We start from the raw sequence: 16532 nt of genomic DNA on the forward strand, positions 1-16532 counted from the left end.
TTTATACTTAAATTTGCTTTTGCTACACTACTCCACCTTTCTGAACCTTTACCAAGGTATCTTTTAATATTTCATATGTCAAAATTCCTGTTTCATAGAATCTTTTAGGTTTAAAAAGATCTCTGATATCATCTGGAGTTACACATCTGTACAACCTACTTTTAGTTATTTTTACTGTTTTCCACATAATCACAGTATTTCAGATAAATTCCACTTCCTATACAGGCTAGAATATTCTTGCTTCCTAAATACCCTTCGCTTACCAAATCCTTATCACCACTTAAATAGCCTTTGCTTTCTGCTGCTTATCACAGTGTTTAAGCATCTCACAGACTTGAAAAATAACTGACATGACAAAACGTCTTCTATGTCCTTTCTATTTAGATGAATTCCTTAAACTGATACCTGATAGTGTCTTCTCCAAAACTGTGTTGTTTTGTACTTTGAGGAATACACATTTTTGAAATCTTATAGGGATACAGCAAACTTCTGTTAAAAAAAGTAGAATTGGTTAAAATAGCAGAATATTAAAACCATAATTTCTGTATTTTTTACCATTGTTTTTTCCTGATGTAAGTCTGCAAGTGCTTCTAGTTAGTCAGGTGCTGGTATGGGTGGACTCTGAAAATGCGAAAGATAAATATGCTTGCTCAGTTACCTTTTCAGGACTAAGTCTTCAGCCATTGACTTCCAAAATCCAGTTGAAAAGGAGGTTGGCAGTTTTGGGGTGAGGAATGGATATCAGCATTCTTGGACTGTGAAGAAAATTACTTGAGGGAAAGAAAGATTAAGATTTTGTACAAATGCAGTGTAAGCCCATAATTGAAGTTATTGTTAATTATACTAATGGATTCTAATCTTATAGTTGCAACAGAAGTATTTTTATTATTTTGCATGTAGATTTTTGACTGATGTTTATTTCTCATGTACTGTAAACTCTGCTGTCATGAGCATTTGCAGTCCAAACAGCTGTTGGGTGTCCAGTGTTTCCATTGTGTTCTGCAGTCTTAAGCTCAGTGAATTTTGGTCTGTCAATTGTACAATGTTGTCAGTTAAAGTAGGGAAGGCTATTTGTGAATATATCTTATTTTTTCTCCATGCTCAAGGAAAATTTTGCTTTCTCTTTCCCTTCTTTGCATTTAAATAGGAGGACAGCTGCCTTCAGATGGTACAGAACTCACTGACAGTTGCTCTTGCTTCAGTCCTACTTCATGAGAACTTCAGAAGTTACTAACTGAGGTATTTATTTGTTCTTTTCGTTTTTTCAAGTTTTTACTTTGCAGAAATCAGTTATGTAGAAGAGCAAGGCAAAGCATATCATGCATGTAGAGCAGTGAAGAGAAATCGTATATGGAAAATAGTGCAAAGTTCTGTCATAAGGAGAGATACTGGGTGATAGGATCTAATCTTTCAGTAGCTAGGCACTATGTTAGTCAGTCTTTTCTATCTGTTGAGAAATCAAATAACTACAAATATGTCAAAAGAAAACCTGTTAAAATACAGTTAAAAACATTGAAGTTTTGAAGGTCATGTACCCAGTTTTATCTGATCCTCTGATTTTCTCCAAGAATGGGGAAAAGATTTTCCAGAAACTCCCTGGGCACGAATACCCAATTACCTAAATAATGACTAAATAATGAACCTTTCAAAACTGTCCATCATTTATAGATTTCTTCCTCTAATACTTAAAAGGAATTTCAGTTGAGGAAAAGCTTTGGTGTTAACACAACATACAAATGCTTTCCTCACACTTTATCTTTCATACAACCCTGAGATTAAATATAAAATCTGTTTTAAAGGTATTGATAAATATTTTGTTATTGGACATATTTGTCATTTTTGGCAGATACCAGTGAATTAATTTCTTTACATAGAAAAGAACTCCGTTTGTATAAGTAAACAGAATCTGATGATCGAAGGATTAATGGCCACAGAATTCATGAAGGGAAAAAAGCGTCTTGTAAGCCTGTGATCAGCTGGATTTGTGTCAGTCCTAAATTTATGATCTGCAGCTGTTAAATGTCTGATAGGCGCTTCGTCTTCTAAAGCGTGATGACAGTGTGAGCACATGGCTGAAAACAAGGAAACGTGCTTTGAGAAATGAAATTGTCCAAACAAGGATGATGATTGCAGTGCTTCAAATAGCACAAACTTTTGTTCTGGAAATCTTGCAAATGTATGCTGTAATGCTTTTTAAATTGTGGAAAGCTACTAGCACAGATTCTCACATATCTCAGGTTGAACAGGAAGTCTGCTGGTCGATGTTTGTGCAGGCAGTCTAATGTAAGCAGTTCCAGGCTGGAATTCTTTTTCTGCATTTGAGAACTCAAAGCTTTAATGGTACTGGGGGGAAAAAAAAAAAAAAAAAAAAAAAAAAAAAAAAAAAAAAAAAAAAAAAAAGTCTTATAACTTCTACAATGTCATCTGAAAGTATGTAATACATGCAATTTTTTTTTTTTTATATAGCTCTTAGTATTTACATGCATCTATGCATATATATATGCATCTGTGTTTTAGATACAAGGATAGGCTTAGCTTTTTGGAAAGATTGATAATTGTTAGTATAGTTCTTGTACAAAATTTTTATGCGCTATTATAGGTATATTACAATATCTGTATTTCCTTGTTTAAAGAGACTTTTTATATGCAACCCAGTATAGATTATAGCTAGAATAATGTTAGCATTAAAATGAAAAGTTTTCAGAAAATGGACTCTTAAAATTCAGTCGGGATGTTACATATGGATTCAGAAAAGAAAGCAGAAGGCTTTTGGTTTCTAATTTTGCATTGCATGCTGCTAGCAGCTAACTCTGATAATAGTTTTTACGTGCAGGTTCTATGGAGTGCTCACATTCTCAGATTTTAATAAAGGACTTTGCATTATGTGACATGTTGGGCATTTTAGTGCACGTTATGGACTGGTTGTGTCTTACAGTGGGGCAGTTCATTTCTGGAGTCAGTACACAACCATTTTAGCAGTAGAATTAACCGCTTATGTCACAGATTATAATTAGCTGTGTCTGTGTGCCAGAGCAACAGGATGGAATGCAAAGCACAGCCAAACATGTGAACGAATTTTCTTCCAGTGATATTTGGCCAGGCCTAAAATATCTTCCACTCCAGATCTGAAAGTAGTGGAAAAGTTAGACAATTCTCTCTTGGAAAGAGACTGGTTGTAGTTTATTCAGAAGTCCACATTGTTTCAAATCTCCAAGGTGAGTAACAATTTTTAAAATTTATTTTTATATCTTTATTAAAATGTTAGCGTCTTAACAATTGAGTTCTTTTTGTTTGTTCTTTACTTAATACATGGTTGTATTGAGCTTCTCCCTGTCTAAGTTTCTGTTCAACATTTCAGACTGATTTTGTCCTTATTTAAGGATCGTTTTGATGCTTGTGTGATTTGTTTTAGGGCCTAAATTATGTGTTCATTTTTAATTGCAAGTTTAATTTTAGATTCAGATAGTTTATTTATACTTGTTTTTACAATTAAATGTATTATTAAGTTACATAGTTTAAACCTGCACTTCTGTAGTATTAAAAAGCTAACTCGGTAATTTTTAAGTCTTTTACAGTATCATCTTACTGTACTTGCATAAATATCTGATTTGGAGTAGGAAACCTCTGATGCTTGTAGCTATAGATTTCTCTCAGTTTATTTATCACATACCAACTTTTAACAAAAGTTAAATTTAGTCAAGAATGGATCCACAGTTCTGCTGAACACTTCTCTTTGGCTTGATTGTGTGATAAAAACCTCCCACCTGAGGAATTGTCACCAAAATTGTTTCTAACTTCTGTGAAGCATACTTGAATTAATACGGGGCATATAATTATGTGTGTACAGAACTCCTTTTGAAAGTTTGTAACCCCCTTGAATTCAAATACGTTTTCTCTTGGATAATTTCACTTCCTGAAAGAAAATTACAAACTAGGTATCAGTGGATTACTGACTCATTATCAAATGACTTATTGGATGATACTTGGTGTCTCGCCACCAGCAGGGGCTTGCACTGCATACTTAATCACGAATCTGAATGAGCACATAAGTGCCTAAAACAGGATATTGCCGAAGTGTAGGAATGTGATTTTAGTGCATCAACAGCAGTCAACTGGGCTCCTTTTACAGAGATACGGGTGTTTTTACTATATCTGTCTTAAATCTCCTCCTGCTTGAGGAGGAGGTGAATCATGTCCTAGAAGTGTCTGTCTATCTCCATTTTCTGTGGAGGGGGCCTAGGTAAGTATGGCTGATGTTATCTGTGTTTGGAGAGATGAATTTTGCCCTGCACAGCCACTTCCAAATGAGTAATCCATTTGTGTGAACTGCAGGAACTTTGTGCCATAATGTTCTGAAAGTTAGCTGTAAGTTAAGATTTTGGAAGTTTTGTCTGTGATACAGAGTCACAAATGATGCCACTTTGGCTGAGATGGACTGCTATTTATCTTCTAAACAAATGTGCTGTTAGATACACCCCTCCTTTCCATTATGTAATGAAGAAAAAATGGTCCTAGAATACCACCAAAGGATAAGAACAACTGCGTGGAGTTAAATTAAATATAAAAGGGTCTAAATTAAGCCTACCATTAGAGGGAACCACTTAAAATCTCTTTTCTAAACCTCTATACTTTTGCTGACAGCATGCAGCTCTTTCCTGGTTGAAAGCTCAGTGGTTTAAAGTATGTTATATTTTGAGTTTTATTCATAAACATAAGGCTTCAGTAACAATATGAAGAGACAATATTCATGCTTACTGTAATAGGTTTGTAATTGTACATATAATATATGTAATAGATAAGTGTGATTATATTTAGTATTGAGAAGGCGAATGCAGAATGTTTTAAGCGAAGGAGTTGTGAAGGAACAGCTGAAGGAATGATATACTATAGCCATTTCTTACAAACCCAAGCCTCTGTCAACAGGCACATAAAGCTGGGTGTACAGAGATCCTCTTGCTTGAATAGCCTTGTGAGATTTTTTCCTTCCTGTGGAAAGTAATGCCTTGTACATGAGATACAAATCCCAGGTCCTAACCTCTTGCTGTTTTTAATTATTTTCATGACTTGGAATTAAGTAAGCTGGATTTCCTGTGGACTCATTTCTCAGAGTTGATTGTCTTACATGTTCAACAAGCAGTGACTGAAGGATTTTTGTAACAGAGACATTTACAAGGTCTTTCTCTCACATCAGTCTTCTGATATTTAATAAGGTCTTCATGCCCATTGGGGTCCCGTAGTAAAGACATAAATGGTTCTTATTTTCTCTGTTATTTTCAGAAAGTTTGTAGGAATGTAGTACTGGAAGCCTCTGCTTGTCTGCTGAATTTGCTTGAAATTGGCTAAGAAACTCAAAAGCTATTGAAGGAGGTAGGCAAAATGAATGGGAGACAGATGATTTAGACATTGACATACAGTTTGATTGCTTTTTTATTTATTAAACAAGGCTAAAAGCGTCATGCCAGTTTGGATAACAGGTTAATTCAATATCCTGGTCAAATTTTCAGCTCGGGTAATAGTATTCTCACTATTTAATTCATCTTAGCTTTGGCTACCTGGGCCAGTCTTCTCATTAAACCTTTCTGTATATCTGCCAAAAGCTGTTAAACAGCTGCTGCATTTCATGCCATGGTTGGTTATATTTCTATGGTGGATGAAGTCTGTATAAGACTGTGAAGAGAAATATAAACTAAAATACATAAATATTTTTTAAAATGGAGTGTGGTATGTATGTACTGGAGTGTTGGATAATGCTGGTGGCAGCCATAAAACACGTGGTTTTCAATAAGATAGATGTTTATTTGTGTTTGTGGATATGTATATCCTGACGGTTGCTTGTAAGAATCACGTCTATATGTATTTTCAATAAAGGGATGTAGAGATGGAATCATGTACTAATGACTGTTAAGTTCCTCCTTGTTTATTTGCTGTGCTGTCAGTGCTCTGAGGAACAGAAGTTTAGTACCTTTGCTTCACCTTACCTTTTCCCAGTCTTGCAAGTGCCAGATAGTAAATTTTATGCAGACTTTTTGCATCATTGCCTTATTAGTTGTGGATACTAGCAGCTTTCAGAAAAGGCTGACTCTGTAGAGTATAACAGCCTCTGTTTCATGTTAATGTTTCACATAGGTCCTACTTTGAATTTCCAAGCTGTTAGACCTTTCTGTGAGAAGCATACAGGTTCTTGATGGAAGCAGACATGTCTGCAAAGTTCCACTGCACCCAATTTCCTCGGTTTTAAGGAAAAGGATTTTAAGTGAGAGGCAGTAATAATAAATAAAAAAACATGTTCTGGTGAGTCCAGACTGCTGAAAGCAGAATAAAATGGAAGAGTTTCTTAAAAATTAAATGCTCTGGAATGAAGCTGAGTCAGCAGAGCACAGCTATGGTAATGAACCGTAACCAGAGACTAGGCCACGTTAGCAACGCTGGAGATATCAAGCTCCTTCCAAAGGCCTGTTCCAGTCCAGCTTTGAACCTGAAATAGATGGTCTTCATTGAAGCCTAATTTTTCCTAGGATTCTCAGAATTTGTTCAGATTTTCCTGACTATTCACTTTATTGTTATTATTAATTACCTACTAGTTCTGCTTTAGTCACCTGGTTGTCTTACTAGCTGGTCCAATCTGCAGTGTTTCATAGTTCACGGAAGAGGAAGGCATTAGATAGAGTTTAATAAACATGTGAGATTGGTAGATAGCAGTATTCTCAAGCCACATAAAATTCCTGTAAATCAAAGAGAATTAACTGTAATATTTGACTTTAATTTTACTTGGAAATACAAGGAAGGAAATAGATGGATTCAGAACTTAAAGCTAAAAAACTAACAGTGGTATTACTTTAATATCAGCATTTCCTATGAGCTGAAAAGTCACGGGAGGATATTTGTGTAACTGGCAGAAAAGGTTGCTGTTATTGATTGCCTGAGTGAAAGTTTTCACAGTAGGGATAATAAAATAATAAGACAGATTTCAGTATGTGACAGAAGAAGAGGTTGATTTGAGTTTGGCCTGGGTGCCAAACAAGAAAGTGAGCATGGTGAACAATCCCAAAAGCCAGCATGGTTGGGGCAGAGAAGGAACTGTCAGGTTTGGTTCCCTCCACACTCGTGTAACAGTGTCCTGATACACATTGTGCCTTTGTAGTACACCCCAAGACTTCTGGCATATAAAAGACGGTCGTATTTGAGGGCTGAAGTGGTCAAATTATGTAGTATGGATGGGTGTGGCATAGAATTTTATGGAGGTGGAGCCAAACTTTTTGTAGAATGGGCAGCAAGACCAAGGTAAGAGCTGGTAGCCAGTCCTGTGCTACCCATGCTGCTTTTCAGGCTATTTTTCTGATTTCAGATGCTCAAACAGACCAGATGAAGGGCCTGTACACCAAAAAACTTGCCTATTTTTTTCCCTACTGTGTAGTATAAGAAAAGAGTTTTCTTTTAGCCCCAACTCTTTTCTTCCCTGTAACATTCTACTTCTAGTTTCATTCTGTTATGGTAGGTATTTCTCATTTAATGAAAATACTGATGACATCTGCTGAAAACTGTTATCTTGCTTAAACACGGAACTGCAATACAAAATATTTTATTTAATTTTGAATGATTTGATGAGTCATTTAATAATTATGTTCAGTGCATGTATGTAGATAATGCTTCCAAAAACAGAAATGAAGTTCTTATATTCACAAAGTTGTATAAGACTATTAATGTATTGTCATAACAGAGAAAAAAGCATTTCTAAGCTATATTTGATAAAACCACTGTATTTATCTGAGTACCCTCTGTTCTTTCTGAATTGAATATTTTGTTGAAATTCTGTTAGTAACAACTTTCACAGTCTGTGCAGACTTTCACAGACTTGCTTTGTAAATATATATTCTTATTCTATTAATTTTGCTTTTAGTTAAACATCTATTGAACTGGTAGTATTGTGATTCACACCTGGTGATTTGTTTTAACTGATTGTAATCACATTTTTGGAAGAAAAAGCTGTATCCCTTTAGTCATATTGAAAACATCTAAAATACTATTTAAATTAAGAACATTACTATGACTGTCTTCCTGTATCAGAAATCCTAAGGTACCTAGTAACAAATGGCTTTAACTCAAGAAAAAATTCAAAGCTAGCATTCAAAAAATTATGTAGAAATGAGATTTGATTTAGGATTGTTTAGTAAGTAAAGCATATAAACGGCTTGAATGCAAAATGAGAAAAACAAAGGCAGCAGAAGGCAAAATTCATCTATATTCCTTTGCATTATCAAAAGATTCCATCTTCTGGTACCTTTTTTGTTCTCCTTTTTTTTTTTTTTTTTACTTTCTTCAGCATCCCTAGGTACTTCCTCTTTCTCCTCATATTTTACAATTTCCACTTTTACATCTCATGTTCGTTTCCTGAGTGTACTCACTACTTAACCTTTTTCTCTTATCCCCAAATGTCTAGTCACAGTATTTATTTTACTGTAAGTAAATGAAAATGTGGATTTTTTTTGCATGTCTGATTTAATGTTAATTCACAGCTAAAAAGAAATAAAAACATTTATAAGACAATTTTCCTCTACCAAAAGAGTTCCGAACCTTGTGGTAGATGATTTTAAATTTCAGCTGAATTTAACAAGCATTTTCTTTAAATTGAAATAATAGATTCTAAAGCTTTGAGGACACCCTGCTTTTGTACACCAGAGGCTGACAAAAATCTCTCCGTTGTCTTTATGCTGAACTTTTATGTAAAGCTTTTCTGAAAAGTGATTACCTTCCAGAAATGTGTGTGACATTGTTCTTCTACTGCCAGGTAGGGAATCAAAATCTATCCTAGGCAAAGTTTAGTTGCCCAGGTGGTAGAGAACAGTCCAAATCACCTGCAAACCTGGACTAGGTGAACCCGCAGACACTAAGATATGGCATCATTTATCTTTATTTTGCCATTAGAAATTTGCATACTTTTCCAGAATTTGAGTTTAGGAAAGCCTAATTTGCAGCTCTTGGTTCTCTGATAATATATCAGGCTCCAAAAACTGATTGATGGGTCAGGCACTACTGTCTAAATATGAGGAATAAACAACATTTAATTGAAGTTTAAAAAGACAAGTTATACTTGTGCTCTGTGGATCTTCTCCTATGTATGCCTAAAGAGTAACTTTAGAAACTGTGGATATACTTTCTCGAGAAGGTAATATGTTTGTTATTTGATCCAAAAAGGGTTTGTTTTTCAATTACTCAAAAAAGAATCTTTAAAATTTAAGGGTATCTTTAAAATCTTTAAAATAAAAGGGTATGCCAAAAAATTATTCCTACATTTCAGATTACATTATTTGATTTACATCAGTAAATCAACTTTCAACTAAAGTTAAAGATTTTAGTAATATCTGCTGTTTTCCATTTTGGATTAAATACTTTGTATGAAAAATTCTTCTTTGAAATACAAGGAGTATATATGTTATGTCAAATAAGATATTTTCCTTTTAATTTATCTTGGAATGCACACATACTTAACGTGTAGTTTGGATTTTGTTGATGCTTCATTTGTTTTCACATCTAACTGAAAGATCAGCTATGTCTTTCTTATAGGTTTTAATCCAAGAAGTGGTATACTGATCAAAACCAGTATTTATACATTTTTCCATGTTCTTCATACTCTCTGTTTCTAGCACTGCATTATTGCTTTGTCACCGTTGCTTAGAAAGAAACTTAGAGATGGTTGCTGCCTAAACAGTTGGAGTCAACATCACCAAAAAAGGCTTCTGCAGTACAAGTCTTTTGATGATTTCCTTATGTGTCTAATATGCATTTAAATTAATTGGGTTTTCCCCTGTGTCTGTAAAAATGTGAGTAATAAAGTTGTTATGACCAGGACTGCAAAGCAACAGGAGCACATCATTTTGAAGTCATTGACATTTACAATTCCTCAGAAAAGGGCAGAGGTTTAAAGTATGAAATGAGTCACAGTATACATAGAAAAGCATTTTGCTTCCCCTGTTACTGAAAACTGGATTTTGAATCTTTAGTTTAGCTACATGTGACTTGTCAAAAAAGGTACAGTTGTTACTTTCCAGATGCAAGGTCAAATGATTCTATCATATTTTTTAAAGTATATATGTGATGAGTTGCTTGAATTAGGGAGGGAACACTCGAGGGTTAGTTTTCACCTCCAGGCTCTATATCTAGTTCTGTTCCTTGTTTCATGTATTTTTATTTCACTATTCCCAAAAAAACCCAAACGAAACAAAACCAAAAAAAAAAAGCTTCACAGAATAGCAGTGTAACTCCATTCACTATGAAATCATTTATCAAGGCTAAATAAGCTGCTTTTCAAAGTCCACAACCAACACAGGAAAGCACCACAAAAAGGAGTTATTTTGTAATTGTGCTGAAGTCTACTATATGAACTGGAAGTATACCTCTCAAGAGGTAACAGCATTCTACCTGGAAGCAGCACTTTCATAAAAGCAGTAGCAAGGCAAGGAAAAAGAGGGAAAAGTTATGCCGATGTGTATGTCTTTATGCACTTACATAGAGCTATTTCTTTTTGCTCTCGCTTCTTCCCAGCTCTGATGACATGAAATATTTTTCCTGCAAACAACATTGAGGATAATGTTAAAGGGCTTTTACTAAAAGCTCTCTCAAAGCAGGACTTGCTTTAGGAACACTATTTCTACAAGATACACTTTGGCCTTGCTGCTGGTAATCATTGTGGTATGATAGGAAATCTCTTCTATCACACACATAAAAAATAAAAATAAATCTTTTTTTTTTTTAAGTATTTTTTGACAGAAAAATGTGCAATTGCCTTTTAAAAAAGTATCTAAATTTATTCTTTGTCTGGTAAGCATACATACAAGATTATGACAGCAGAGATTCTTTCGTGACTTGCCTCCATCAGAGAAATTGCTTTAATTTTCTTCACATTTATAAGGAATTTCAAGTCTTTTGATGTGTTTTCAGTGACCCCAATGAAGATTATTTTCCCATTCCTTCCCCTGAGTCAGCTCTGCAATTCTGGTCTCTGTGTCACACTTCTAAGTGGAACAAATAACCAGAAAAAGCATCACAAATGACAATAAAATTTTTAAAAATTTATGCATACAAGTGTTTTGAGATTTCTGGTGTTATATCCAGTGAAGGAAAATTGAAGGCCACAAAACAATTCTTATTTTCATTTAATGAGATGAAGAATTTATGAAAGAAATGAAATTTTGTACACAGAAATCTTAATTTTTGCTGCAACTCAAGGCGACTAGCTACCGGATCCTGTCTGCAAAGTTCAGCTTCAGTGTGTGTTAAAGTAAAACTTTGTGGTTCTTTCTTTTATTATGATACTGTACACTGATAATAAAGGAGGAATTAAAAGTAATTGAGAGCATCCAAGTTGTACAGTAACAATAAAGAGCAAAAAAACCTAATTGAGAACAACAATTTGAATGGTAATACAAAGAGCATGGGATGTATCCATTTTGTCAGATACTCAAATAAACTTCTTCTCTTAATGTCCACAACACCCAGAGACATAAAAACCACTTTAAAGTAGCCAGAATTCTGTTTAATCACCCAGGTTAAGAGTAGTACTGCTGACATGATATAATAAAAGATTGAATGTCATGACTTACAGGGAATTCTTAGATGTTATTTCCAAATAAGTCATATGCTAAATAAGTACTATTTATTTTTGCAGGAATTTTTTTTTGTTTTAAAATAGGATCTGTTTGTAAAAGCTATGTAAAATATTACTCTACAAATTGTTGCTGTCTGTTGATATTTCATTCTGGTTGAGTTTTCTTTTTTTTTTAATTAAACACAGAATTCAACTTACTCTTGTTCACCTCAAAGTAACTGCCCATCCCACTCTCCTGTCTGTCTTTTTTGACTTTGCAGTCAAATTTCAGTATGATAAAATAAAGGCATAGAGGTTTTCAAGGTTATGAAGTTTTTTCAAGTTTAGTGGAAGTTTGTTGTGAGATAATGCCCTCATTAGAATAAAACTCTGTCCTGGTGTACATTCTGTTGGCATGTGAATAATATCTACTGGGTCAGAATACGCAGCTGAAGCTAGCTAATACTGATGGGTGTTATATTTGGCTCAGGAAATTTTTATAGAGCACATGGATAGAGCAAAAGTAACAAGATTACTGCGTTGATATGGGTACTTGACCAAACATACAAATCTGTACAGAACTAGGTCTCATCACTACTTCTGGTTATAGTGCAAATTATTAATTAAGCTTTCACTGTTTCTTTGCTTTTTTTAAAGGATTTTTTAGACACAATTGAAAGCAACAGCAAACATACACAGGCCCTGTACCCTGGTCTCTTCTTACTCTGTACTGTACTGCTAATTTTAGTTTCATCTTTGCTGCTGATTTAAGTGATGAGCATAAACTGGGCTTTGAGTTTGCTCTTTCTCAGCACTCCTCCCGCATGAAACACCTCCCAACACAAATCCTGAATTTGTTTCAGAATATTATTACTGTGTTCATAAAAGATGTCCTATATGTTCAAGTACCATGCCTGACCTGCTCCTTGGTCAGAGGTAGTGAGGACCAATCCCTCATGTCTTGTAGCTTTTTGTAACATCTAAGAATTCCTGGGACACTCAGGAATCACAAGTCAGCTCTGGTAGGTTAGTATTTAGACCATGGAGACAGAAGCTCTGCTTTGTGTATACTTCCTGAATGACTTTGTATGTACCTAGACATAACCTGAATCACTGTCTTGATAGTGATTCTACTTTCTTTTTTCTCCATGCATTTTAGCAAAATGGCTAGAGAAGGTGGACTTGAGTATCTTCCTCAGCAGATGTGCAGAGTTGCATGACTTCTAACAATCATTTACAATTGGTGTTAAAAATTATTAAGTACTGCAAACAATATTTTTGGTGATTGATGCTGCAAGTATCTACCGTGGTACTTTACAAGAGTATTGGGAGGTGTGTTCATCCAGTCAACAGTATTCATTCAGTTCCTTTGTGGGTTACAGGGTTTTTTTATTGACTTGTATTTGCTTTTGAGTATTAATACTGTACATTTGAGTACTGGATATATATTGAAGATTTATATTTTGTGTGCCTGAACAGAGATACCAAAAAGAAAATACTAACGGAATTAACATCAATGTTCCCCAGTGAAGAGGTCTGGGAAATTTCTCTATGTGCCCTTTCATTCTGGAGGCTGGCTCTGAAGAAATGTCCCAAGTTAAAAAAAAAAAAAAAAAAACAGTAGAAGATATTTTGGGACAAATCAATAAAATTGATAATAATGATTTTTCTGTCATCAGGACCAGATGTTATTCACTCATGTTCAGAAGGCAAGAAGTTCTTTGTGTGCCTTTCTGGTAAAAAAAAGCAAGATAGCGCTAAACATGGCTTCATCCTAATTTTCTGCCCCAAGAACTTCTGATATATTTAGTATTACTAACTGCATGATTTTCACTTTACAATATATCCCTACTGTCCCTTCTTCCAAGAGCTTGAGTACAGAGTAGAATAGTGATGAGAAATACACATAAATCTTCAAATATTATGCAATTCCTATCAATTTTTATATGCAAGCAGGAAGAATTTTGTCATTGTCAGAGAATACCCCCAGGCAGATTATCCCTATCTTGAAAATTTGAATAAACAAAAGAGCAGTAATGTCATTTTAAGCCAAAATGTAACCTTTGTTGTGTTTAGAAATGGTTATAAAGGGATTTTAAAGGAAGAGTCTCTTATGAACAAGTAAAATGTAGAGTAAGCAAACAGAGACTATCAGATGTTTGCAAGCAACTGGGGAAGAATGTTTTAAGTTACAGCCATTGAACAGAATAATTTCTGATAAGCTTGGAACTTCCAAAGGTGGACATCTTCCTAGTCCATTGTAATGCAATGTGAAAAACAGTTTTTCTTAAAGAACAAAGGCCATGTCTTAAAGATACATATTTTCTGTAGCTGTCTCCAGTGCGGTAATTTTCTGGACTTGCCAATGATACTGTAAATCTAAGTGAAAGAGTTTTTCACTGGAGGAGAGTAGAGAGTTTAATGTACAATTGAGAATACAGGAATACTTCTGTAGAGCAGTCCTGGAAATGAACAGCAGACTCACATGTCATTTTCTATCCAGCACTTTCTAAGCGGTCTGGTTGTACTGCTTTTGCAGGCACAACAGCTTGTGGTGTAAAAATATGGTATCAAGAGTAAAAATTTTGATTTCATTAAGTGTCTGAAATGTCAAATTATTTGCCAGTCTCCAACTTTCTAATACAAAACAGAAATATATTTCTAAAGAGCCCAGTATGTTTTATCTTTGCTAGAAATTTCAGAAAATTTACCATTTGGAGTTGTTATTGAAAAGGCTGTAGCAGGGAATTAAGAACGATTTATAAAGGTCAGAGCATATTCCAGATTTTTTTTTCAGTTAGAATGACATCTTTTGTGCCCTACATGCAAATCTAAGTAAAAACATAAATTTTAGTTATGTAGCCCTATGGAGCTACCATGTGATGCAAAACAGTTCACTTCCTTTGTACAAGTTGATGAAATAGTTTACACTTCAAATGAGGAATTATTCCCTTTTATAAAAGCAATAACATTTTTCTTAGAAGAAGATTTGAAATTGTGTAACACACGACATTCTTGTTCGCCACACAGGGATTTTGTAATCTTGGTAATTTCCTAAGTATTACTGACTTACTTGGGTAGCTAGATACACAGCAAGATGTTGCTAAGTCTTGGTCTGACTAAATGTGTGGTTTTAATTGTCATGTTTAACTTCTGATTTCAACTGACTTTTGTCTTGCCTGTTGTAATTAAATTTTTGTTATAAAACCATAAAATTGGATGTCTGGGATAGATCACATAAAATAACACGATTTATATACTGTAGTCTGTAGCTATCACATCCTTGTTTGGTATTGGATTTTGCATATCTGAAATTTTACAAAATTCTGTATTGTGATGTTTCATTGAGAATTTTGGTCATCAAGTTACTTGCCGATGACCTTAAGAATTCGATGCCAGACTTTTGCTGTAAATAACTATAATGAGGACTGAACAGAAAGGCTTTATCTGCATACAGTGTAATGTGCAGGTCTCTTCTGAATAAGGAAATCATTTAGCTGTCACTGAATGAAAGAACTAAAATGCTAGTGAACAAAAACTACCTCTGATAGATTATAGCAAAAGTTCTGTAAATTTGACAGCCACCTTCTCTTCATTTCTCTCCTTGAAATGTCAGATAATACGTGGATTGCTTTGTAAACCTTTATTTCTTGCAAGGAATGACAACCCCAAGGGAAACTTTCCACATTCACCTGAAGAAAAGCCCTTTGACACCTGGAAGAATCAGATGATCAGAATAAGAGAGGATGTGGTGTTAAGTAATTTTATAATTATTTTCAAACTATCATTTTATAAATTAGAGTTGGAAAACTTATTAAATCCTCAAGATGTCCCTGTGTGTTTAATTTTATTTTGTCCTTCGTAATGAGAAAGCCCTTTATACAGGAGACTAAATGCACACTGTTCTTATTTTTCATAAAGACAGGATTTTTATTAAACTATAAGGAGACAAAGGGTGATTCTCCTAGCCTTTCCAAAAGAACAAGATGGCTCTCAGCATTCCTTGCACATTAATATTTTCCTTTCTTTCACCTGTTCGAGACAGGGGCTGCAGGTCTCATGCTAGTTGTTTTAAGACTTGCCCATACAAACACAGGCAGTTAAAGTTCATACTTAGCTTAATTATAAACACTTTCTTAAATGCACAATTAAAGAAAAAGAGGGATCTAGAGGAATTAGTCTGCTCTGGCTTCTGTTTCAGAGAGAGAAACCTCACAGTCAGAAGACTACAACGATTTCTGTTCTGATGTTCACTGCAGTACCTTATGTATCTGGTGTACTTGCAGTCCTTCAAGGAAAAAATAAATCATGTTGAAGGGCAACTACTGTGGGGGGAAAATGTATTGGACTTTAGAGGGCAAAATTTATTTCACAATTAGGTTCATTAAAGCAAATTGTTCACTATCACATTTTTGTCATCTACTCAAGGCCCATGAGATATCTTCTTCTCAAAGGGATTGGAGAATAATAACTGTACTAGTAAGAAAGATTAGATACTTGTTGCAGGTTTAATGTTTTAAAATGCCTTTGTAGTAATAAACTCTGTTGAAAAATACCGAAAAACATTTAACAGGACAAGACAATATTTTGCAGATGGAAAATGTGGAAATTCATTATACAAAGAACTGTAAGTAAGGAAACACTTAAATAATCTTGACACCATTAATGGATCTCAGTCTTTAATTGCTAAGTGAAAACAATGGCTGTACCGACTGCTCTTTTCTCCTTCTTAAAGGATTATTTCTAAAATCTGTGATAGTAATGAGAGCTCCATGGGGGTTAACCAGTAACCTCACCTGCATCACCATTCAATCATTTCTACACCACTTATTCTAAGTTCTTTGTGGTTTTGTTTGTCTACCAAGACAGAGTAACATATATGTTGAAAAACTCAGAAAAGTAGTAATTGTGAGATTTTAATTTTCCTTTCACATTATGGTACTCAAGGTCA

At 34.5% G+C, this 16532-nt stretch overlaps 1 protein-coding gene across 8 annotated transcripts in view; it reads left to right on the forward strand.

Moving 5' to 3' along the window:
- SGCG (sarcoglycan gamma) overlaps positions 1–16532 on the forward strand; it is a 112127-nt gene that overhangs the window by 30820 nt on the left and 64775 nt on the right. For 5 of the 8 annotated variants that reach the window (XM_048294889.1, XM_048294888.1, XM_048294891.1 and 2 more), the window contains one exon: positions 1148–1239. The gene's annotated coding sequence lies outside the window, so the exon portion shown is untranslated. Of the gene's footprint in view, positions 1–1147; positions 1240–3031; positions 3216–16532 lie in introns of all 8 variants that reach the window. The other 3 variants (XM_048294887.1, XM_048294894.1, XM_048294892.1) reach the window with 2 other exon arrangements.

Source organism: Corvus hawaiiensis, chromosome 2 (assembly GCF_020740725.1).
Source record: "Corvus hawaiiensis isolate bCorHaw1 chromosome 2, bCorHaw1.pri.cur, whole genome shotgun sequence".
NCBI lineage: Eukaryota > Metazoa > Chordata > Aves > Passeriformes > Corvidae > Corvus > Corvus hawaiiensis.